Below are 27,591 nucleotides of genomic sequence, written 5' to 3'. Positions count from 1 at the left end.
CATGCTGCAGTGCTTGCGCAACGACAGCAGAGTTGCCCACATTTTAACGTGTGCGGACTACTGGGTTGCCACCCTGCTGTATCCCCGGTACAAAGACAATGTGCCCACCTTGCTTCCTACACTGGAGCGTGATAGGAAGATGCGCGAGTACAAGCGCACGTTGGTAGACGCGCTACTGAGAGCATTCCCAAATGTCACAGGGGAACCAGTGGAAGCCCAAGGCGAAGGCAGAGGAGGAGCAAGAGGTCGGCAACGCAGCTGTGTCACGGCCAGCTCCTCTGAGGGAAGGGTTAGCATGGCAGAGATGTAGAAAAGTTTTGTCACCACGCCACAGCTAACTGCACCACCACCTGATACGGAACGTGTTAGCAGGAGGCAACATTTCACTAACATGGTGGAACAGTACCTGTGCACACCCCTCCACGTACTGACTGATGGTTCGGCCCCATTCAACTTCTGGGTCTCCAAATTGTCCACGTGGCCAGAGCTAGCCTTTTATGCCTTGGAGGTGCTGGCCTGCCCGGCGGCCAGCGTTTTGTCTGAACGTGTATTCAGCACGGCAGGGGGCGTCATTACAGACAAACGCAGCCGCCTGTCTACAGCCAATGTGGACAAGCTGACGTTCATAAAAATGAACCAGGCATGGATCCTACAGGACCTGTCCATCCCTTGTGCAGATTAGATATTAACTACCTCCCCTTAACAATATATTATTCTACTCCAGGGCACTTCCTCATTCAATACTATTTTTAATTTCATTTTACCATTATATTGCGGGGCAACCCAAAGTTGAATGAACCTCTCCTCTGTCTGGGTGCCGGGGCCTAAATGTGTGACAGTGGCCTGTTCCAGTGGTGGGTGACGTGAAGCCTGATTCTCTGCTATGACATGAAGACTTATTCTGTGCTGACATGAAGCCAGATTCTCTGATACGCGACCTCTCTCCTCTGCCTGGGTGCCTGGGCCTAAATATGTGACAGTGGCCTGTTCCAGTGGTGGGTGACGTGAAGCCTGATTCTCTGCTATGACATGAAGACAGATTCTGTGCTGACATAAGGCCAGATTCTCTGTTACGGGACCTCTCTCCTCTGCCTGGGTGCCTGGGCCTAAATGTGTGACAGTGGCCTGTTCCAGTGGTGGGTGATGGGAAGCCTGATTCTCTGCTATGACATGAAGACAGATTCTGCACTGACATAAGGCCAGATTCTCTGTTACGGGTCCGCTCTCCTCTGTCTGGGTGCCGGGGCCTAAATGTGTGACAGTGGCCTGTTCCAGTGGTGGGTGACGTGAAGCTTGATTCTCTGCTATGACATGAAGACTGATTCTGCGCTGACATAAGGCCAGATTCTCTGTTACGGGACCTCTCTCCTCTGCCTGGGTGCCTGGGCCTAAATGTGTGACAGTGGCCTGTTCCAGTGGTGGGTGACGTGAAGCCTGATTCTCTGCTATGACATGAAGACAGATTCTGTGCTGACATAAGGCCAGATTCTCTGTTACGGGACCTCTCTCCTCTGCCTGGGTGCCTGGGCCTAAATGTGTGACAGTGGCCTGTTCCAGTGGTGGGTGACGTGAAGCCTGATTCTCTGCTATGACATGAAGACAGATTCTGCACTGACATAAGGCCAAATTCTCTGTTACGGGACCGCTCTCCTCTGTCTGGGTGCCGGGGCCTAAATGTGTGACAGTGGCCTGTTCCAGTGGTGGGTGACGTGAAGCCTGATTCTCTGCTATGGCATGAAGAGACTGATTCTGTGCTGATATGAAGCCAGATTCTTTGCTATGGCATGAAGAGACTGATTCTCTGCTGACGTGAAGCCAGATTCTCTGCTATGGGACCTCTGTCCAATTGATATTGGTTAATTTTTATTTTTTTTATTTTTATTTTAATTCATTTCCCTATCCACATTTGTTTGCAGGGGATTTACCTACATGTTGCTGCCTTTTGCAGCCCTCCAGCTCTTTCCTGGGCTGTTTTACAGCCTTTTTAGTGCCCAAAAGTTCGGGTCCACATTGACTTCAATGGGGTTCGGGACGAACCCGAACATTTCCGGGAAGTTCGGCCGAACTTCTCGAACCCGAGCATTCAGGTGTTCGCTCAACTCTAGTCAGTAAGCTATTATCATCAACATTATTTTATAAAATAAACACATGAAACAGAACACTATAGGCCAGATTTATCATTACACTTAGGCTACTTTCACAATTGCGTTCGGGGTTCCGCTTGTGAGTTCCGTTTGAAGGCTCTCACAAGCGGCCCCCGAACGCATCCGTACAGCCCCAATGCATTCTGAGTGGATGCGGATCCGCTCAGAATGCCTCAGTCTGGCTCCACTTGGCCTCCGTTCCGCTCAGCAGGCGGACACCCGAACGCAGCTTGCAGCGTTCGGGTGACTGCCTGGCCATGTGGAGCCAAACGGATCCGTCCAGACTTACAATGTAAGTCAATAGGGACGGATCCGTTTGAAGTTGACACAATATGGTGAAATTTCAAACTGATCCGTCCCCCATTGACTTTCAATGCAAAGTCTGGACGGATCCGTCTGACTAACTTTCACACTTAGATTTTTTTCTGAAATATAATGCAGACGGATCCGTTCTGAACGGATACCATCGTTTGCATTATAGGAGCGGATCCGTCTGTGCAGACATCAGACGGATCCGCTCCAAACGCAAGTGTGAAAGTAGCCTTACATCTTACTCCACTTTTACATATGTCCAAAGTCAGAATTATAAATGGTCCTTTAATACTGTGATAAATGTGGTTTGACGGTAGCAGTTTATCCTTCACTTGCACGTCTTTACGAAAAAGTCGCATAATATAAGCATGGTCCTCACTGGAGTGAAATGACGCAACTTTTTGCGACTTTTTAAATTGTCGCAATAGTAAACCTGTCTCTAGAGCAGCGGTTCTCAACCTAGGGGTCGCGACCCCTTTGGGGGTCGATCGGCCCTTTCTGGGGGGTCGCCTGAGGCTTCCTATTGTGGGTCGCCCGCACAACGGCAGCGGCCCCTTATCCTTGCGCACAGGAAGTGATGTCCTATCACTGCCTGTGCTTGAAGGAGCCTGACGTCTGTACGGGTAAGTCGGGCCGCCTGTCTGCTGAGGTCCGAGTTTTTTCGTTAATGACACCGCCGCTGAGCACCACTGCTACCAATGATTTAATTGAGCCTGGCTGAGCCTGGCTAATTTTATTTTAATTATTTGGCTGAGCAAGGCTTAATTTATTTGGGGGGACATGAAGCACCGCTGATTTATTTATTTGGGGGACCCTGAGCACCGCTGATTTATTTATTTGGGGGAGACCTGAAGCCCCGCTGATTTATTTATTTGGGGGACCCTGAGCACTTCTGATTTATTTATTTGGGGGACCCTGAGCACCATTGATTTATTTATTTGGGGGAAACCTGATGCACCGCTGATTTATTTATTTGGGGGAGACCTGAAGCCCCGCTGATTTATTTATTTGGGGGACCCTGAGCACCACTGATTTATTTATTTGGGGGTACCCTGAGCACCGCTGATTTATTTATTTGGGGGAGACCTGAAGCCCCGCTGATTTATTTATTTGGGGGACCCTGAGCACTTCTAATTTATTTATTTGTGGGACCCTGAGCACCATTGATTTATTTATTTGGGGGAAACCTGATGCACCACTGATTTATTTATTTGGGGGTACCCTGAGCACCGCTGATTTATTTATTTGGGGGAGACCTGAAGCCCCGCTGATTTATTTATTTGGGGGACCCTGAGCACTTCTGATTTATTTATTTGGGGGGGACTTGAAGCACCACTGATTTATTTATTTGAGGGGTACCCTGAGCACCACTGATTTTTTTTTTTGGGGGGGGGGTACTGTGAGCACCACTGAGTTATTTATTTGAGGGGTACTGTGCGCACCACTGATTTATTTTTTAGGGGGTATTTGTTGTTTATTATTTATTTTAAAGTTATTTATTTGGTTTACAAATATTTTGTATTTATGCTAAAGTTCTGTGGTTATGAATGAATACTTGTGTATTTGAATTAACATTTGGTGTATTGGTGTCTGTGCGTGTTTTTGGTGGGTCATCATAACAGTAGCAAAATTAGTTATGACGTAGCAAGGAAAAAAATGTAATGGTTGGGGGTCACCACAACATGAGGAACTGTATTAAGGGGTCACGGCTTTAGAAAGGTTGAGAACCACTGCTCTAGAGATTCATATACATAAGAAAACACACCCACTTTCAGAAAACTAGCGAGCAAATTTTTGTGCAGTTTTAGCGATTGCGCAAAAATTTGCGACTTTTTCACTCCATTATTTTGACTTGAGCTAATGATAAATCTGGTCTGTGTGTAATGAGTCTATATATGAGTTTCACTTTTTTAATAGCATTACTGAAATATATTAACTTTACGATGATATTCTAATTTATTGAGATGCACCTGTATATACTGTGAGGGACTGGGGTTTTTATACTATATATGTGGTATAGTTTTCTTTAACATTTACCACAAAAAAATAAATATGGGGTGGAATGTGGGATAGGCCAGTAGATGAAGGGGACCCATGTTGGCCACTATTGTACATTCTTGTATCTAGCGTTTACTGCAATATACTCTGGGGTGTTCATCTGCCTCATGTACATGACAGCTGCTTAACCACCTCAGCCCCCCTAGCTGAAACATCCTTAATGACCAGACCACTTTTTACACTTCTGCACTACACTACTTTCACCGTTTATTGCTCGGTCATGCAACTTACCACCCAAATGAATTTTACCTCCTTTTCTTCTCACTAATAGAGATTTCATTTGGTGGTATTTCATTGCTGATGACATTTTTACTTTCTTTGTTATTAATCGAAATTTAACGAAATTTTATTTTTCTCTAAATTTATTGTTCTACATGTCTTTGATAAAAAAAAATGTTTGGGTAAAAAAAAAACTTTTTATTTGTTGTCACAAGTTAGCGGAAAATTATTATTATTATTTTTTTTCCTTACAAAGTCTCATATTCCACTAACTTGTGACAAAAAATAAAAACTTCCATGAACTCACTATGCCCATCACGAAGTACCTTGGGGTGTCTTCTTTCCAAAATGGGGTCACTTGTGGGGTAGTTATACTGCCCTGGCATTTTAGGGGCCCTAATGTGTGGGAAGTAGTTTGAAATCAAAATGTGTAAAAAATGCCCTGTGAAATCCGAAAGGTGCTCTTTGGAATGTGGGCCCCTTTGCCCACCTAGGCTGCAAAAAAGTGTCACACATCTGGTATCGTCGTACTCAGGAGAAGTTGGGCAATGTGTTTTGGGGTGTCATTTTAGATATACCCATGCTGGGTGAGAGAAATATCTCGGTCAAATGCCAACTTTGTATCAAAAAATGGGAAAAGTTGTCTTTTAGAGAGATATTTCCCACAACTACCCCACAAGTGATCCCATTTTAGAAATAAGACACCCCAAGGTATTTCGTGATGGGCATAGTGAGTTCATGGAAGTTTTTATTTTTTGTCGCAAGTTAGTGGAATATGAGACTTTGTAAGAAAAAAAAAGAAAAAATAAAATCAGAATTTTCCGCTAACTTGTGACAAAAAATAAAAAATTCTAGGAACTCGCCATGCCCCTCACGGAATACCTTGGGGTGTCTTCTTTCCAAAATGGGGTCACTTGTGGGGTAGTTATACTGCCCTTTCATTTTAGGGGCCCTAATGCGTGAGAAGTAGTTTGAAATCAAAATGTGTAAAAAATGCCCTGTGAAATCCGAAAGGTGCTCTTTGGAATGTGGGCCCATTTACCCACCTAGGCTGCAAAAAAGTGTCACACATCTGGTATCGCCGTACTCAGAAGAAGTAGGGCAATGTGTTTTGGGGTGTCTTTTTACATATACCCATGCTGGGTGAGAGAAATATCTCGGCAAAAGACAACTTTTCCCATTTTTTGATACAAAGTTGGCATTTGACCAAGATATTTATCTCACTCAGCATGGGTATATGTAAAATGACACCCCAAAACACATTCCCCAACTTCTCCTGAGTACGGCGATACCACATGTGTGACACTTTTTTGCAGCCTAGATGCGCAAAGGGGCCCAAATTCCTTTTAGGAGGGCATTTTAGACATTTGGATTCCAGACTTCTTCTCACGCTTTAGGGCCCCTAAAATGCCAGGGCAGTATAAATACCCCACATGTGACCCCATTTTGGAAAGAAGACACCCCAAGGTATTCAATGAGGGGCATGGCGAGTTCATAGAACAATTTTTTTTTGCCACAAGTTAGCGGAAATTGATTTTTTTTGTTTTTTCTCACAAAGTCTCCCTTTCCGCTAACTTGGGACAAAAATTTCAATCTTTCATGGACTCAATATGCCCCTCAGAGAATACCTTGGGGTGTCTTCTTTCCAAAATTGGGTCATTTGTGGGGTGTTTGTACTGCCCTGGCATTTGAGGGTCTCCGCAATCATTACATGTATGGCCAGCATTAGGAGTTTCTGCTATTCTCCTTATATTGAGCATACGGGTAATGAGATTTTTTTTTTTCGTTCAGCCTCTGGGCTGAAAGAAAAAATGAACGGCACAGATTTCTTCATTCGCATCGATCAATGTGGATGAAAAAAAGCGTCTGCCAGGACATAGGAGCTCCGCCCAACATCCATACCCACTTAGCCCATATGCCCTGGCAAACCCAATTTCTCCATTCACATCAATCGATGTGGATGAATAAATCATTGCCGGGATTTTTTATTTTTTTTTTATATACAAAGCATATGAACACCGCCGCCCCCTCAGCTCATATGCCTCGGCAAACGTATCTTTTACTGCAGAGGAGAAATCTCGTCTTGCAGCGCCGCATACACCGACTTTTGTGTAATCTGACAGCAGCGCAATGCTTCTGTCAGAATGCACATCAGTGCTGCAGCTAGTCGATCGGTTGGTCCACCTGGAAGGTAAAAAAAACTAAACAAAAAAGAAAAAACCAGGCCGCAACGCAATAAATTTATTAACTTTATAATAACATTTGAACGGAACATATAAACTTTATTTAACTTTTTGAACAGAACGTTAACTTTTTTGCTTACCGGTGATTTTTATTTTTTTTAATATTTTTTTTTACCTTTTATAGGACAAACCTCTCCTTCCCCATGGGACAATGTGCAAAGCGCAAATCGCCCAAAGATATGGCGAAGTACATTATGCACTTTGTCCCAGGTGAAAGGAGAGGTTTGCAGCAGCTGTGAGTGAAGGGCCCTAATAGCCCTGTGTGCCTGTCCTGTGAGATGCAATCCCTATGCTAAGTGTACCTGTGTGTGGTACTTCCGGAAACACTCCCCTAAGCATAGCGCAGGGTGGTCAGGGCAGTCAGGACAGAAATAGCGGGTGTCACGCCTTATTCCACTCCTGCTACAGACACAACATCTTTTTCGGGGTGACGGTTGGTTTGAGGTACCAGCAACGACATTGGGGAAATGTCGCTCGTGTAGACGGCTCACTACACTGGTGGATGGGGCCACGGAAACTCCTGGATACAGGAGGTTCTCGATGATCTCTTCCTGAAATTTGAGGAAGGATCCTGTTCTCCCAGCCTTACTGTAGAGAACTAAACTATTATATGCAGCCAATTGAATCAAATATACAGACACCTTCTTATACCAGCGTCTGGTGCGTCGGGAAACTAAATAAGGAGCCAACATCTGGTCATTGAAGTCCACCCCTCCCATGAGCAAATTATAGTCGTGGACTGAGAGGGGCTTTTCAACGACACTGGTTGCCCGTTCTATTTGTATTGTCGTGTCTGCGTGAATGGAGGAGAGCATGTAAACGTCACGCTTGTCTCTCCATTTCACCGTGAGCAGTTCTTCGTTACACAAGGCAGCCCTCTCCCCCCTTGCAAGACGGGTGGTAACGAGCCGTTGGGGGAAGCCCCGGCGACTAGGTCGCTTGGTGCCACAGCAGCCAATCTGTTCTAGGAACAAATGCCTGAAGAGGGGCACACTTGTGTAAAAATTGTCCACATAAAGATGGTACCCCTTGCCAAATAAGGGTGACACCAAGTCCCAGACTGTCTTCCCACTGCTCCCCAGGTAGTCAGGGCAACCAACCGGCTCCAGGGTCTGATCTTTACCCTCATAGATTCGAAATTTGTGGGTATAGCCTGTGGCCCTTTCACAGAGCTTATACAATTTGACCCCATACCGGGCGCGCTTGCTTGGGATGTATTGTTTGAAGCCAAGGCGCCCGGTAAAATGTATAAGGGACTCGTCTACGCAGATGTTTTGCTCAGGGGTATACAAATCTGCAAATTTGTTGTTGAAGTGGTCTATGAGGGGCCGAATTTTGTGGAGCTGGTCAAAAGCTGGGTGGCCTCTGGGACGGGAGGTGGTGTTGTCGCTAAAGTGCAGGAAACGCAGGATGGCCTCAAATCGTGCCCTGGACATAGCAGCAGAGAACATGGGCATGTGATGAATTGGGTTCGTGGACCAATATGACCGCAATTCATGCTTTTTGGTTAGACCCATGTTGAGGAGAAGGCCCAGAAAAATTTTTAATTCGGAAACTTGGACTGGTTTCCACCAGAAAGGCTGGGCATAATAGCTTCCCGGGTTGGCGGCTATAAATTGAGTGGCATACCGATTTGTTTCTGCCATGACTATATCCAAGAGCTCCGCAGTCAAGAACAGCTCAAAAAATCCCAGTGCAGAACCGATCTGAGCTGTCTCAACCCGAACTCCAGACTGGGCGGTGAAAGCGGGAACTACAGGTGCAGCTGAAGTTGGGGACTGCCAATCAGGGTTTGCCAGCACCTCAGGGACTCTAGGGGCTCTACGGGCCTGTCTGTGCGGTGGCTGCGACGGGGTAACTATTGAACGTGCCACCGTACCAGCTTCAACTGCCCTTCTGGTGCTCGCCACTTCACCATGTTGTACGGCAGTGCTGGTACTAGGTCCAGGGTGGGCTGCGCTGCTGGTGTATGCCTCACCACGTAATCCGACAGCGCCAGCCCCACTCTGCTGCCCTTGAAGCGGATCCTGCGCAACCTGTGGTCTAGCAACAAGGGGCCGGGTACGCCTGGTGCTATCAGGGACCTCAACCTCCTCGTCCGAACTTTGGGTCAGACTGCCACTGCTTTCTACAGGTTCATATTCTGACCCGCTAGATTTGTCAAATGAGGGTTCCCATTCCTCATCCGACTGGGTCAGAAGCCTGTAGGCCTCTTCAGAAGAATACCCCCTGTTTGACATTTGGACTACTAAATTTAGGGGTATTCCCTGAGACTAACCAAGAAAAAAAGCAAGCCTGTCTTACAAATGGGAGGCTAGCGAAGTACCGGAGGCCGCTGCGATTGATAAAAAAAATATCAAAACTGATTTTTTTTATCAACGTAGCGCTTGTAAAGTGATTGTGCAGTGATCAAAAAAATATATATTTTTGTCACTGCGGCGGGGCGGGCGTGGGTGAACGCACGTGTGGGCGACCGATCAGGCCTGATCGGGCAAACACTGCGTTTTGGGTGGAGGGCGAACTAAGGTGACACTAAAACTCAGTTTTGATCACTTACAGATACTATAAAAGTACAAATGCTGATTAGCGATATGCTAATCAGCGAATCAGTGACTGCGGTGCGGTGGGCTGGGCGCTAACCCTAACCAAGGGGCCTAAACTATCCTAAAACCTAGCAGTCAATACCAATGGGAAAAAAAAGTGACAGTTTACACTGATCACTTTTTTCCTTTTCACTAGGTGATTGACAGGGGCGATCAAGGGGTTAATTTGGGTGATGGGGGGTGATCTGGGGGCTAAGTGTGGTGTTGGTGGGTACTCACAGTGATGTGTGCTCCTCTGCTGGAACCAACCGACCAAAAGGACCAGCAGAGGAGCACAGAAGCCATTTAACACCTTATATTTATAAATATAAGGTGTTATATGGCTTGTGATTCTTTTTTTTTGAAAATCGCCAGCCTGCAAGCGACGATCATTGGCTGGTAGGCTGGTGATGTAATACCCCTCTAACTTCTGCCGGCCCACGATGCGCATCTCGCGAGATGACGCGCCGATGCGTGACTCTGCCTGAGACTACCGGCTCCGGAACGCGAACCTGCGTTAGGCGGTCCGGAGGCGGTTAAAGGGCTTCTGTCACCCCATTAAACTCTTTTTTTTTGGGCTTCTTATAATCCCTATACTGCAATATATGAACACATAATGTTATTAGTCATTTTGGTTCAGTAGATAATGAATAAAACGTACTTTTATAATAAGCAAATTAGCTGTCTACCAGCAAGTAGGACGGCTACTTGCTGGTAGCAGCCGTGTTCTGTCCCCAGGTAAAGATCCAGTTGTTTCTGTCTGTTTAGCAATTGATATTGCATTATATTGTGTGGTAACAACACCATCTATTGATGAGTTTAGGTATTTCATCTAGCCTGTTTTTCTCTATGCATTATGGGAGCCCCAGAGCTTTGTGGGTAGTTCCTGGTTCTTGCTAGTCTTGTGCTGGTACAGCAAGCAGCCACCATCTTATGTCTCAGGAGCTGCACATTCTCACTGGTTTTCCTGCTACATCATCTGTTATTCTGCCTGTTTTCAAGCATAGTCGGTAAGAGCACTATCAATGTGTCATTTAATGCAGTTTATTATGTTTATTGTATCTGATAGCTCGCTACCATTGTATTATCTCATATACTGAATGTATAGCAGATTATTTTGTGCCTTATGCCATGTACCATGGATATTTATGTTCTAAATGCTACTGTTTTATTCTGTAGTTTCACCTTTCCTGTCAGTCTACAAGCAATAAAGAAAATCTTAAAGGGATTCTGTCATGAGATTTGAGCCCTATAAGCTAAACATATGGCCAGGTCCGTACTAATAACATGAATCCTAAACTGCCCTTATTAAACCTGCTTGTGGCTCTATTAGCCCAAAAAAATTGTTTTTATAAGCTGTCACTCACCTACCTAAGGTGCCCAAGGGGTTTTACGTTAACCCAGGGTGCCCGCCCGCACCCCTCGTCGTCTGGTGCCCAGCGCCGCCTTCCTCACCTCAGCCCCGCCTCCACAATCCTCCCGTCCCTCTGCTAGATTTGGCGCCTGCGCACTAGGCTCAGCCTGATGCGCCGCGGACTCCTGGCAGCGGCTTCGTTGAGCGAAGTGCGCATGCCCCTTGGGCACCTTAGGTAGGTGAGTGACAGCTTATAAAAACCAGTTTTTTGGGCTAATAGAGCCACAAGCAGGTTTAATAAGGGCAGTTTAGGATTCATGTTATTAGTACGGATCTGGCCATATGTTTAGCTTATAGGGCTCAAATCTCATGACAGAATCCCTTTAAAGTGGAACAGTCTCTTTTCTCTCAGAAGACAAAAAGGTTTAGCTACATGTCAGATTACACACCGTGCTAACGTGTATGAGGACAGTATAGTGAAACGACTGCTGAGAACAAGCTCAGTGAATAACTGCCAAAGACAGCAGTGAATCGACTGCTGAGAACAAGCTCTGAAGATCAGACTGACGGAGCCGCCATTATCCACGCGGAGCCTGCATACGGATATCGCAACAGTCTCCTAACAGTCGCACCGAATATCTGACTATACGGAGCCCGCCTTTATCCACGCAGAGCCTACTTACGGATATCGCAGCAGTCTCCTAACAGTCACAACATGTCTAATAGTCGAGCATCTTCCATTAAGACAAGTTCTCAGATAAGTGGCTCTAATAGGACATCGATCAGAGAAGCTGACGCCATAGCCCGCGCAAAAGCAGAAGTTGCAAAGGCAAAAGCCAGCTTCACAGTACAAGAGATGCAGATAAAGCTGGAGAAAGCGCAACTTGAAGCGACTCTAGAAAAACTCACCGCAGATAAAGAGTCATCGCAGCATTGTCCATCCAGAAGTTGAATACCAAGATCCAGAACAGCGTACCTTACAATACGTCTATCAACATTCCAAGTCAGATGACGACCCAGATCCACAGCTTAATACAAAGCGGTTTGTTGACAAGCCAAGCCAACCTGCTTATTTGGATCATCAGAAAGTCGACTATCAGTCTCTTTGCAGCAAACTAGAGAATACACATCAGAGTGAAACTGCCTACAACAACTTCTCTCCAGAACAGAGAATCAGAAATCTGCCCCTGCTAAGAGAGATGCCCTTCAGAACGGTATTACACAGACCGGATTAAACCAGAGACTTCCAACAGGTATGGCCGTGCACCACACATTCACTCTGACAACACACCACCAGCCGGTTCCAGCGCCAATCAAGCCAAAATGGACTTTGCCAGGTTCCTTGCTCGACGTGAGCTGGTCACCAAGGGACTTGTAAAGTTCAGTGACCGTGCTGAGAACTATCGAGCTTGGCGAGCTTCCTTCCAAAATGCCAGCAGAGACTTAGGTCTGTCATGTAGTGAGGAACTGGATCTCCTGGTAAAATGGCTGGGAAGTGAGTCCGCCGAACACGCTAGAAGGATTAGAGACATCAATGTAAACTATCCAGACATTGGTCTAAAAAGGGTCTGGGATAGACTTAATGAGGTTTATGGCGCAGCAGAGGTCATAGAAAGCGCCTTATTTAAGAGAATTGAGGACTTTCCTAAAATAGCGAACAAAGGCTATTCAAAGCTTAGAGAGTTAAGTGACTTATTAATGGAGCTGAGTGTAGCAAAGGCAGAAGGGGATCTGGTGGGATTAACATTACTTTACACTGCTAGAGGTGTGAATCCCATAGTTCAGAAGCTCCCATACAACCTGCAAGAGAAGTGGGTCATGCATGGTTCTCGGTATAAACAGACTTACAATGTACCATTTCCTCCATTTAGATTTTGTCTCTGAACAAGCAAAAATCAGAAATGATCCTAGCTTTGATTTCATGATGTCATGTGCCACCACCTCAGTCAGTAAACCTCGTAGGGCAACGGTGGAGGTCCACAAAATTAACGTTTCTTCCACAGGTTCAGTCCATAAAGAGTTCAGCTCCTATCAAGGAGGAGACAAACCCAAGGACCCAACCAGACAGTGTCCCTTACACAGGAAGCCTCATTCTCTACTTAAAGGGATTCTGTCACCAGGTTTCATCCCCTCCAGATAAAAATATGGTTATGTTCAGGGAGCTTTAACCATTCCTAATGTGGTCTTATAAATGTAATCTGTAGGCTCATTTTGCAAAAAAAAAACGCTATTACTAACCTGTCAATCAACAGAATAAGGTGCCCAAGGGGATGTAAATGGATCCAAGCTGCCACCCGCACCCGCCGCCATTCGTGCCCAGCGCCGCCTCATAATCTTCTGTGACGTCTCCTGCTCTCCCTCCCTCCCCCCTCCTCCTGCTGTGACGTCTCCTGCTGTAACATCGCAATGTTACAGCAGGAGGAGGGGGGAGGGAGGGAGAGCAGGAGACGTCACAGGAGGGGGGAGAGAGAGCAGGAGACGTCACAGGGGAGGGGAGGGAGAGCAGGAGGCGTCACAGAAGATTATGAGGCGGCGCTGGGCACGAACGGCAGCAGGTGCGGGCGGCAGCTTGGATCCATTTACATCCCGTTGGGCACCTTATTCTGTTGATTGACAGGTCAGTAATAGCGTATTTTTAGCAAAATGAGCATACAGATTACATTTATAAGACCACATTAGGAATGGTTAAAGCTCCCTGAACATAACCATATTTTTATCTGGAGGGGGTGAAACCTGGTGACAGAATCCCTTTAAGTGCAGAACCTTCAGAGAAAAGTCAACTTCGCACTTCGCCATGGACTGTGAGGTTAGTGCAAAGTGTGCCGAATGTGACAGCTCAAACCATAACACAGCTCTACACCCTGGGCCACCATCGTGGGCTTCACCCAAAACCCAAGAGCATAGCGGGGAGCTGAAGGACACAAATACTGACACTTTGGCAGTTACTTCTAAATGTACAGAGGTTTGCAGAGACCTCAGGGGAGGCAGATCCTGCTCTAAAATCTCCCTAGTGAAGGTTTACCCAGCAGACGATCGAAACAAAGCCATCAAAGTGTATGCAATTCTAGACGATCAAAGCAACAGGTCGTTAGTGAAGTCTGCCTTCTTTGATAGCTTCGACATCAAAGTACCCGATGCCCCCTACTCTCTAAGAACTTGTGCTGGTACTGTGGAAACAGCCGGAAGGAGGGCAAGCGGCTACATAGTTGAGTCCAGCGATGGTCAAATGTGTCTGCCTTTACCAACTATACTGGAATGTAACCAGATTCCTGACAACAGGTCCGAGATACCCACGCCAGAAGTAGCAGCACATCAGCCTCACCTGAAGCGTATAAGACATCTGATCCCGAACCTTGATCCTGAAGCTCAGATAGTATTACTCCTCGGGAGGGACATCCTACAGGTCCACAAGGTTAGACAGCAGATTAATGGACCTCACAACGCTCCATACGCCCAAAGACTTGACCTAGGATGGGTCATTGTAGGAGAAGTCTGTTTGGGAGGTGTACACAAACCAACAACTGTCCACAGCATGCTTACCAGTACACTTGAGAATGGACGCCCATCTCTTCTCCAACTATGCGAAAATCACTTCTTCATCAAGGAACTACCTCAAAGCCCTTCATCACCAGGTACCTTTGCAGGTCCCACCTACAATGACTTCGTCTGGGATCCACAGTCTTCCGAAAGACTAAAGAAGACAATCGTATAGCGATGTCATTCGAAGATAGACTGTTCCTAGATATAATGGAGCAGGGAATGGTGCAGGACGAAACAAGAAGCTGGGTTGCACCTCTACCCTTTAAGCCTCAAAGACAACGCTTACCCAACAATAGAGAGCAAGTTTTCAAGCGATTTGTCTCTCTCAGGCACAACCTACGAAGCAAACCTGAGATGAGAGATCACTTCTTTACCTTCATGGAAAAGATATTCCGGAACGGTCATGCAGAGCTAGTACCTGTACTTCGAGACTCGGAAGAGCGCTGGTACCTGCCCATGTTTGGCGTGTATCACCTGAAGAAGCCAGGTCAGATCAGAGTAGTGTTTGACTCAAGTGCCAAGTGTGAAGGCGTATCATTGAACGACGTTTTGCTGTCAGGCCCGGATCTAAACAACAAGCTCATAGGAGTGCTTCTCCGTTTTCGCAGAGACTCCGTTGTATTCACGGCTGATATCCAACAGATGTTCCACTGCTTCCTAGTTAAGAAGGAACATAGAAATTTCTTGAGATTCCTATGGTTCAAGATCAACGATCCCTCTAAAGATGTTACAGAGTATCATATGAAAGTTCACATCTTCGGCAATAGTCCTTCTCCTGCAGTCGCCATCTATGGATTAAGACGTGCAGCTCAGAAAGTAAAAGAAAAGTACGGAGCGGATGTCAGACTCTTTGTAGAGAAGGACTTCTATGTGGATGACTGAAATCAATGCCCTCAGATGATACTGCAATCAGTCTTCTTAAAAGAACCCAAGAAATGTTCTCTCTGTCTAACCTGAGGCTACACAAGATCGCTTCTAACAGCTTGATTGAAGCCTTTTCTTCTCAAGACCATTCTGAAGACTTGAAGGATTTAGACATAGGCTTTGACTCCCCTCCGATGCAACGGAGCCTTGGCCTACTATGGGACATAAAAGCTGATACTTTCACTTTCCAGGTTAGCAGAGAAGAAAAACCCTTTACTCGCAGAGGAGTACTGTCGGCCATAAGCAGTTTATATGACCCACTGGGATTTGCAGCTCCTATACTCATCGAAGGTAAAGCTATGTTAAGAGACTTCACCAGAGAAGGGTCGAACTGGGACACTCCCCTTCCCATGAAGGAAAGAACCACGTGGATGGCCTGGAAGAATTCCCTTACAGCCTTATCGGATCTTCACATAGCTCGTCCATATGTTTCTGTACCAACTACCAAGGTTGAGACACAAAAACGTTGTGTTTTCTGCGATGCTTCAGTCAAAGCAATTGCGGCTGTAGCTTACTTGAAGACGTTAGATACCAGCGGACAATGCCATGTCATGAGTAAAGCGAAACTAACGCCACTCCAGGAACACACAATACCACGCCTGCAACTATGTGCCGCGGTGTTAGCGGTGGAGTTAGCCGAACTCATCGCTGCAGAAATGGACCTAGAGATTAAAGATTCTGAGTTCTATACAGATAGCAAGATAGTACTGGGATATATCTGCAATGAAGCTAGACGCTTCTATGTCTACGTCAATAACAGAGTTCTAAGGATCAGAAGATCTACCTCTCTTGAACAATGGAAACATGTACCTACTCATCTCAACCCTGCAGACCAAGTAACCAGATCCAGAAGCAAATAGTGTTGTAGAAGCAGCACTGTGCGGTCTCACGATAATGCGTCTTGTTTCAATGCAACAGCCTAACCGTAGGCCCTTGATCCATCAGGCCATATGGTATACATGTAGAAAAGAAGATGGCTTCGGCAGCATATCGCAATATCAAAAGAATTCTTTAATCGTACCTCCAGACACAAACGGCAACGTTTCGACTGTACACCAGTCTTTGTCAAGCCTAATAACATCAAAGCTGATAGGCATATATATACCCCCCACATAAAATACACACCCCGTTACATCATCAGTACAAATCAATGCATAATAGAATACATATGTGCTCATTCCAACTTACAGCTCATGCCATGTCTACCAAGCTCGTGTTATTCACCTCGGCGTTCCCTTATCCGTATTGCGCAGCCGCGTCGCAACACATTTGCATGCCCGGAAGTATCATACGTCGCCATGGCACCCGGCAGCGCACGTGTCTCTAGCCAATGGGCTGCCAGAGGCACCCATTGACGTCACAGTCTGCGCGTCCACCCCGTGACACTCACCCAAGCGCCCGCCTCCGTGCGTCAATAACGTAGGTCACATGGGGTACGCAGCCAATGACAACACAGCGCGAGCAACGGCGCCATGGTAACGATGATGCCACGGTCAACGCTGCTAACTGTAAAGTAAATATGTGCAATCCGTATCCAAAGTGAACAGATCTATGCACTATGAAGCCCCTGCCCACAGCGATAATCACCTGGTTGACAGAAGGCATCAATCCGGACTGCACATATTCACACACATGACAGAAATGGAAAACAATAACATATCATAACAAGTGTGGTACACAGTAGCCACACTTAGCCGCAGTCTGGACAATGTATCCCATATCGCATGAAGATCATAACCCTTTGTCAGATAGATTAAGGATTGTTCCCCCGGGGATGCGTGACATATAAGTTTAAAAACATGATGTCCCTATACTGTGAGGACAAAACAGTGACAATAATCAATCAATGGATGAGACATTAAACTCTATGTTCAAGCCAAAAGGTTGTAGGGACCTAAGGGTATGGATCCATTTAAGTTCCTTTTTCCTCAGGATTCCCTTCCTGTCCCCACCTCTTCTCAAATATCCTACGCTATCGATAACTCGAAATCTCAATTGATTGATGGAATGTTTGCAATCAATGAAATGTTTTGCGACCGGTTTGTCGAGTGCACCTGTTCTTATTGTGCTTTTGTGTTTGTTAATTCTTTCCCTCAATTCCATCGTAGTCTCACCCACATAGATCAAACTACATGGGCACTGTATCATGTACACCACATCTGTGGATTTACATGTATAGTGACCTTTGATCTTAAACCGTTTACCACTGTATGGATGTGTAAAACCGTCACCTTTCATGATGCCACCGCAGTTGCAACAGGAAAGGCAAGGGAAATTACCATACCTCAGTGGTGCTAGTCTTTTCTGTCTCTCGATGTCCTTCCCACCTATATCCGCCTTCACCAATCTATCACGTAGGTTGGGGCTCCGTTTGTATGCCATCATTGGGGGAACTGAAAATTCAGTGACTGCAGGCAATCCTTTCTGCAGGATCTGCCATTCCTGACGTAGGATGGTGGCTATATTGCCGCTATCACTCCCAAAGATGGATACAAATGGAATTCGGGGGATCTCCTGTTTTTGTGGTTTCCTTATCAAAGTGGAGCTACGTTCCATAGATATAATTCTATGTTTAGTACGGTTGATCAATCTGGTGGGATAACCTCTCTTACTGAACTTATTGCACATCTCATCCACCCTAAATCCAAAGAGAGTGTCATCTGATACGATACGACGTACCCGAAGTAATTGACTCCACGGTAGGGAGCTTACCATATTCTGAGGGTGGCTACTGTCATACATTAACAAGGTATTCCTGTCTGTAGGTTTTTGGAAGAGATCAGTACAGATCCTCCCATTGCGCACCTGAATTCGGACGTCAAGGAACTGCAGCTCACGGGCAGAATGCATCACGGTGAACTGCAGGTCCCGGACCCCAGAATTCAGGTGCGCATGAAATTCATCCAACTCAGGTACAGTACCCGTCCAAATCAGGAAAATGTCGTCGATGTAGCGCCACCAGCACAGAACTCTTTCAAAAAATATGGAGCGATACACAAGCCGATCCTCTACCTCCGCCATGAAGATGTTTGCGTAGGTGGGGGCCACATTAGACCCCATCGCCACACCCCGCTTTTGCTGGTAGAAGGTGTCCCCGAAGAGAAAATAATTTCTCCTCAGGACCACCTCCAGGAGGGCGAGGATCAGCCGGCGCGCCCCAGGAGAGAGCTCTGTGCTGGCCAGGGCCACATCGACGACATTCAAACCATAGGAGTGATCAATGGACGTATACAAGGATACAACATCAAAACTCACAAGCAAAAACTCCGCCGGCAAGTCAAGTGAATTCAGCTTTGTCAGGAAATGGCCCGTGTCCCTGACATAGGAGGGAGCCGTGGTCGCGTGGATCCGCAACACTTTGTCCAAAAAGATGGACACAGGGTTAAAGATGGAACCCCTGCCCGACACAATGGGTCGGCCAGGGGGATCCACAAGACTCTTGTGGATCTTTGGTAATACATATATCACAGGGGTGATCGGATGGCTCACACGCAGAAAGCTATTTAGTTCATCATCAATGATTCCTTGGCTGAAAGCCTCATCCAAAAACACCCCTATGATATCTGCTATGTCCCACCTTGGATCCCCGTTCAACATCTCATAAACATTACCATCTCCTACCTGTCTTTTGATCTCATCAATATATTTACAGGTGTCCATCACGACCACGGCACCCCCCTTGTCAGCTGGCTTGATCGTCAATTGTTTATTATGTTCCAGCTCAAGGACAGCCCGCCTTTCATCTTGAGACAGGTTGTGTTTGAGCTGATGGGTTTCCTCCACCCTCAATTGATCGATACGTTTCCTGACAAAACCGATATAGGTTTCAACCACATGGTTATTTTGCGGTGGAGTAAAATGACTTTTATTACGTAATTCGAAGTTTTTACACATCAGGATATCAGTAGATACAACAGGTTGACTGACAGGTACATCAATATTTCTAGCTGAAAAGAAGGCTTTTAATCTCAAGCGCCTAAAGAACTTTTGTAGGTCGAGCTCAAACTCGAACCAGTCCCGTGAAGTTGTAGGGCAGAATGTCAGGCCACGGCTTAACACACTGATGTGTGCTTTGTCAAGCTGGGAGGAGGAGATATTCACTACCAAGTTCATCATTTCCGCTGTCCGCGTCTCGTTACTCTCCCCTGTATATGGGTGGAGGCCTCTATTGGTATTGGGGGAAGGGTTCTTGTTGGATTGGTGGTGTTTCCTACCACCCCTTCTGTATCGCCCTCCCCTCTTTTTCTGCTTGGGCCTAAAAAATTGGACGCGCCTGATTCATCAGCGGAATCGGATTCACCAGTGCTCAAGCCAAATTTACCTTGATCAAAGCGTTTACCCCGTCTGCGTCTATTAAACCTTTGTGGTTGAGATGACTGCCAGTTATATATTTTACCAGACTGGTAATCATCTAAATCTCTATGCCACTTATCTCTCTTGATGTGTTCAACCTCCAACTTGTGTCGTAGAATGTGTTGAGTGGTCTTTTCTTTGTATACTGTAAACTCCTCAGCACTCATAAGGTCCTGGATCTGGATTTCCAACTCGGCTGTGGTTTTCTTCAGGTTGTCAACCTCTTTCTGCAAAAAGTCTATGTTTAATAACATTAGTTCAAAAGAATATTGATTGTTGATCGCTTCAAAGGCTTTGCAAAAATCGCCATTGGCTGGAAATAAATTGGGGAGAAGATTAGATCTAAGTCCCCTTGGTATCCTTTGTTGCTTATAATATTCTCTTAAGGTGATTAAATGTAGTTCCATGGTATTCAATCTTTTGAGATCTTGCTCCGCTTTGCGTTTCAGGATATCAACAGAGGGGAACTCAAAAAGGCCACATCACATCCATCCACATTGATAAGCCGCTGTATGTCCTCATCAGTATATACATACATGTGTCTTGGCGAGGTTTCCATATTCTTACTTGGACCTGGGGGACCCTCCATGATGTGAATCACCACTGCGTCCGACTCCCTAGTGCACGCCTCTCGGATCAGATATAGAAGCAAATAGTGTTGTAGAAGCAGCACTGTGCGGTCTCACGATAATGCGTCTTGTTTCAATGCAACAGCCTAACCGTAGGCCCTTGATCCATCAGGCCATATGGTATACATGTAGAAAAGAAGATGGCTTCGGCAGCATATCGCAATATCAAAAGAATTCTTTAACCACCTCCGGACCGCTGTACGCACAGACGCGTCCTGGAGGTGGTTGATTCATTCCGAGTGGACGCGCCGGCGCGTCCTCTCGCGATGGCCGAGATTTCCTGTGAACGCGCGCACACAGGCGCGCGCGCTCACAGGAACGGAAGGTAAGAAAGTGGATCTCCAGCCTGCCAGCGGCGATCGTTCGCTGGCAGGCTGGAGATGTGATTTTTTTAACCCCTAACAGGTATATTAGACGCTGTTTTGATAACAGCGTCTAATATACCTGCTACCTGGTCCTCTGGTAGTCCCCTTTGTTTGGATCGACCACCAGAGGACACAGGTAGCTCAGTAATATGTTGCACCAAGCACCACACTACACTACACCCCCCCCCCCCCCCCGGTCACTTATTAACCCCTTATTCACCCTTGATCACCCCTGATCACCCCATATAGACTCCCTGATCACCCCCCCTGTCATTGATTACTCCCCTGTCATTGATCACACCCCTGTAAAGCTCCATTCAGACGTCCGCATGATTTTTACGGATCCACTGATAGATGGATTGGATCCGCAAAACGCACACGGACGTCTGAATGGAGCCTTACAGGAGCATGATCAATGACTGTGGTGATCACCCCATATAGACTCCCTGATCACCCCACTGTCATTGATTACCCCCCTGTCATTGATTACCACCCTGTAAAGCTCCATTCAGACGTCCGCATGATTTTTATGGATCCACTGATAGATGGATCGGATCCGCAAAACGCACACGGACGTCTGAATGGAGCCTTACAGGGGCATGATCAATGACTGTGGTGATCACCCCATATAGACTCCCTGATCACCCCCCTGTCATTGATTACCCCCCTGTCATTGATTACCCCCCTGTAAAGCTCCATTCAGACGTCCGCATGATTTTTACGGATCCACTGATAGATGGATCGGATCCGCAAAACGCACACGGACGTCTGAATGGAGCCTTACAGGGGCATGATCAATGACTGTGGTGATCACCCCATATAGACTCCCTGATCACCCCCCTGTCATTGATTACCCCCCTGTCATTGATCACACCCCTGTAAAGCTCCATTCAGACGTCCGCATGATTTTTACGGATCCACTGATAGATGGATCGGATCCGCAAAACGCACACGGACGTCTGAATGGAGCCTTAAAGGGGCATGATCAATGACTGTGGTGATCACCCCATATAGACTCCCTGATCACCCCCCTGTCATTGATTACCCCCCTGTCATTGATCACCCCCCTGTAAAGCTCCATTCAGACGTCCGCATGATTTTTACGGATCCACTGATAGATGGATCGGATCCGCAAAACGCACACGGACGTCTGAATGGAGCCTTACAGGGGCATGATCAATGACTGTGGTGATCACCCCATATAGACTCCCTGATCACCCCCCTGTCATTGATTACCCCCCTGTCATTGATCACCCCCCTGTAAAGCTCCATTAAGACGTCCGCATGATTTTTACGGATCCACTGATAGATGGATCGGATCCGCAAAACGCACACGGACGTCTGAATGGAGCCTTACAGGGGCGTGATCAATGACTGTGGTGATCACCCCATATAGACTCCCTGATCACCCCCCTGTCATTGATCACCCCCCCTGTTATTGATCACCCCCCCTGTCATTGATCACCCCTCTGTAAGGCTCCATTCAGACATTTTTTTGGCCCAAGTTAGCGGAAATTATTTTTTTTTTCTTACAAAGTCTCATATTCCACTAACTTGTGTCAAAAAATTAAATCTCACATGAACTCACCATACCCCTCACGGAATCCAAATGCGTAAAATTTTTTAGACATTTATATTCCAGACTTCTTCTCACGCTTTAGGGCCCCTAGAATGCCAGGGCAGTATAAATACCCCACATGTGACCCCATTTCGGAAAGAAGACACCCCCAGGTATTCCGTGAGGGGCATATTGAGTCCATGAAAGATTGAAATTTTTGTCCCAAGTTAGCGGAAAGGGAGACTTTGTGAGAAAAAAATAAATAAAATCAATTTCCGCTAACTTGTGCCAAAAAAAAAAAAATTCTATGAACTCGCCATGCTCCTCATTGAATACCTTGGGGTGTCTTCTTTCCAAAATGGGGTCACATGTGGGGTATTTATACTGCCCTGGCATTCTAGGGGCCCTAAAGCGTGAGAAGAAGTCTGGGATCCAAATGTCTAAAAATGCCCTCATAAAAGGAATGTGGGCCCCTTTGCGCATTTAGGCTGCAAAAAAGTGTCACACATGTGGTATCGCCGTACTCAGGAGAAGTTGGGGAATGTGTTTTGGGGTGTCATTTTACATATACCCATGCTGGGTGAGAGAAATATCTTGGCAAAAGACAACTTTTCCCATTTTTTTATACAAAGTTGGCATTTGACCAAGATATTTATCTCACCCAGCATGGGTATATGTAAAATGACACCCCAAAACACATTCCCCAACTTCTCCCGAGTACGGAGATACCACATGTGTGGCACTTTTTTGCAGCCTAGGTGGGCAAAGGGGCCCACATTCCAAAGAGCACCTTTCGGATTTCACAGGTCATTTACCTACTTACCACACATTAGGGCCCCTGGAAAATGCCAGGGCAGTATAACTACCCCACAAGTGACCCCATTTTGGAAAGAAGACACCCCAAGGTATTCCGTGAGGGGCATGGCGAGTTCCTAGAATTTTTTATTTTTTGTCACAAGTTAGTGGAAAATGATGATTTTTTTTTTTTTCATACAAAGTCTCATATTCCACTAAAATGTGACAAAAAATAAAAACTTCCATGAACTCACTATGCCCATCAGCGAATACTTTGGGGTCTCTTCTTTCCAAAATGGGGTCACTTGTGGGGTAGTTATACTGCCCTGGCATTCTAGGGGCCCAAATGTGTGGTAAGGAGTTTGAAATCAAATTCTGTAAAAAATGACCAGTGAAATCCGAAAGGTGCTCTTTGGAATATGGGCCCCTTTGCCCACCTAGGCTGCAAAAAAGTGTCACACATCTGGTATCTCCGTACTCAGGAGAAGTTGGGGAATGTGTTTTGGGGTGTCATTTTACATATACCCATGCTGGGTGAGAGAAATATCTTGGCAAAAGACAACTTTTCCCATTTTTTTATACAAAGTTGGCATTTGACCAAGATATTTATCTCACCCAGCATGGGTATATGTAAAAAGACACCCCAAAACACATTCCTCAACTTCTCCTGAATACAGAGATACCAGATGTGTGACACTTTTTTGCAGCCTAGGTGGGCAAAGGGGCCCATATTCCAAAGAGCACCTTTCGGATTTCACTGGTCATTTTTTACAGAATTTGATTTCAAACTCCTTCCCACACATTTGGGCCCCTAGAATGCCAGGGCAGTATAACTACCCCACAAGTGACCCAATTTTGGAAAGAAGAGACCCCAAGGTATTTCGTGATGGGCATAGTAAGTTCATAGAACTTTTTATTTTTTGTCACAAGTTAGTGGAATATGAGACTTTGTAAGAAAAAAAATAAAAAATAAATCATCATTTTCCGCTAACTTGTGACAAAAAATAAAAAGTTCTATGAACTCACTATGCCCATCAGCGAATACCTTAGGGTGTGTACTTTCCGAAATGGGGTCATTTGTGGGGTGTTTGTACTGTCTGGGCATTGTAGAACCTCAGGAAACATGACAGGTGCTCAGAAAGTCAGAGCTGCTTCAAAAAGCGGAAATTCACATTTTTGTACCATAGTTTGTAAACGCTATAACTTTTACCCAAACCATTTTTTTTTTTACCCAAACATTTTTTTTTTATCAAAGACATGTAGAACAATAAATTTAGAGCAAAATTTATATATGGATCTCGTTTTTTTTGCAAAATTTTACAACTGAAAGTGAAAAATGTCATTTTTTTGCAAAAAAAATCGTTAAATTTCGATTAATAACAAAAAAAGTAAAAATGTCAGCAGCAATGAAATACCACCAAATGAAAGCTCTATTAGTGAGAAGAAAAGGATGTAAAATTCATTTGGGTGGTAAGTTGCATGACCGAGCAATAAACGGTGAAAGTAGTGTAGGTCAGAAGTGTAAAAAGTGGCCTGGTCATTAAGGGTGTTTAAGCACTGGGGGCTGAGGTGGTTAATCGTACCTCCAGACACAAACGGCAACGTTTCGACTGTACACCAGTCTTTGTCAAGCCTAATAACATCAAAGCTGATAGGCATATATATACCCCCCACATAAAATACACACCCCGTTACATCATCAGTACAAATCAATGCATAATAGAATACATATGTGCTCATTCCAACTTACAGCTCATGCCATGTCTACCAAGCTCATGTTATTCACCTCGGCGTTCCCTTATCTGTATTGCGCAGCCGCGTCGCAACACATTTGCATGCCCGGAAGTATCATACGTCGCCATGGCACCCGGCAGCGCACGTGTCTCTAGCAAATGGGCTGCCAGATGCACCCATTGACGTCACAGTCTGCGCGTCCACCCCGTGACACTCACCCAAGCGCCCGCCTCCGTGCGTCAATAACGTAGGTCACATGGGGTACGCAGCCAATGACAACACAGCGCGAGCAATGGCGCCATGGTAACGATGACGCCACGGTCAACGCTGCTAACTGTAAAGTAAATATGTGCAATCCGTATCCAAAGTGAACAGATCTATGCACTATGAAGCCCCTGCCCACAGCGATTTCTCTTCAGGGACACCTTCTACCAGCAAAAGCGGGGTGTCGCGATGGGGTCTAATGTGGCCCCCACCTACGCAAACATCTTCATGGCGGAGGTAGAGGATCGGCTTGTGTATCGCTCCATATTTTTTGAGAGAGTTCTGTGCTGGTGGCGCTACATCGACGACATTTTCCTGATTTGGACGGGTACTGTATTTGAGTTGGATGAATTTCATGCGCACCTGAATTCTGGGGTCCGGGACCTGCAGTTCACCGTGATGCATTCTGCCCGTGAGCTGCAGTTCCTTGACGTCCGAATTCAGGTGCGCAATGGGAGGATCTGTACTGATCTCTTCCAAAAACCTACAGACAGGAATACCTTGTTAATGTATGACAGTAGCCACCCTCAGAATATGGTAAGCTCCCTACCGTGGAGTCAATTACTTCGGGTACGTCGTATCGTATCAGATGACACTCTCTTTGGATTTAGGGTGGATGAGATGTGCAATAAGTTCAGTAAGAGAGGTTATCCCACCAAATTGATCAACCGTACTAAACATAGAATTATATCTATGGAACGTAGCTCCACTTTGATAAGGAAACCACAAAAACAGGAGATCCCCCAAATTCCATTTGTATCCATCTTTGGGAGTGATAGCGGCAATATAGCCACCATCCTACGTCAGGAATGGCAGATCCTGCAGAAAGGATTGCCTGCAGTCACTGAATTTTCAGTTCCCCCAATGATGGCATACAAACGGAGCCCCAACCTACGTGATAGATTGGTGAAGGCGGATATAGGTGGGAAGGACATCGAGAGACAGAAAAGACTAGCACCACTGAGGAATGGTAATTTCCCTTGCCTTTCCTGTTGCAACTGCGGTGGCATCATGAAAGGTGACGGTTTTACACATCCATACAGTGGTAAACGGTTTAAGATCAAAGGTCACTATACATGTAAATCCACAGATGTGGTGTACATGATACAGTGCCCATGTAGTTTGATCTATGTGGGTGAGACTACGATGGAATTGAGGGAAAGAATTAACAAACACAAAAGCACAATAAGAACAGGTGCACTCGACAAACCGGTCGCAAAACATTTCATTGATTGCAAACATTCCATCAATCAATTGAGATTTCGAGTTATCGATAGCGTAGGATATTTGAGAAGAGGTGGGGACAGGAAGGGAATCCTGAGGAAAAAGGAACTTAAATGGATCCATACCCTTAGGTCCCTACAACCTTTTGGCTTGAACATAGAGTTTAATGTCTCATCCATTGATTGATTATTGTCACTGTTTTGTCCTCACAGTATAGGGACATCATGTTTTTAAACTTATATGTCACGCATCCCCGGGGGAACAATCCTTAATCTATCTGACAAAGGGTTATGATCTTCATGCGATATGGGATACATTGTCCAGACTGCGGCTAAGTGTGGCTACTGTGTACCACACTTGTTATGATATGTTATTGTTTTCCATTTCTGTCATGTGTGTGAATATGTGCAGTCCGGATTGATGCCTTCTGTCAACCAGGTGATTATCGCTGTGGGCAGGGGCTTCATAGTGCATAGATTTGTTCACTTTGGATACGGATTGCACATATTTACTTTACAGTTAGCAGCGTTGACCGTGGCGTCATCGTTACCATGGCGCCGTTGCTCACGCTGTGTTGTCATTGGCTGCGTACCCCATGTGACCTACGTTATTGACGCATGGAGGCGGGCGCTTGGGTGAGTGTCACGGGGTGGACGCGCAGACTGTGACGTCAATGGGTGCCTCTGGCAGCCCATTGGCTAGAGACACTTGCGCTGCCGGGTGCCATGGCGACGTATGATACTTCCGGGCATGCAAATGTGTTGCGACGCGGCTGCGCAATACGGATAAGGGAACGCTGAGGTGAATAACACGAGCTTGGTAGACATGGCATGAGCTGTAAGTTGGAATGAGCACATATGTATTCTATTATGCATTGATTTGTACTGATGATGTAACGGGGTGTGTATTTTATGTGGGGGGTATATATATGCCTATCAGCTTTGATGTTATTAGGCTTTACAAAGACTGGTGTACAGTCGAAACGTTGCCGTTTGTGTCTGGAGGTACGATTAAAGAATTCTTTTGATACTGCGATATGCTGCCGAAGCCATCTTCTTTTCTACAAGTAACCAGATCCGTCACTGCTGACAGTCTCAAGGATACAATTTGGTTTACAGGCCCCACCTTTTTGTATAAACCGACGCCCAACACAACAGAAACTGCCATGTTTGAACTAGTAGACCCACATGCTGACGTTGAGATACGTCCTCAGGTATCTGTGTTACATACGGAGACTCTGGACCACCACCTGAAATCCCACAGATTCAGTAGGTTCTCTACTTGGAGATCTCT

Source organism: Bufo bufo, chromosome 8 (assembly GCF_905171765.1).
Source record: "Bufo bufo chromosome 8, aBufBuf1.1, whole genome shotgun sequence".
NCBI classification, from domain to species: Eukaryota; Metazoa; Chordata; class Amphibia; order Anura; family Bufonidae; genus Bufo; species Bufo bufo.
Note: the sequence above shows the minus strand (reverse complement) of the source record.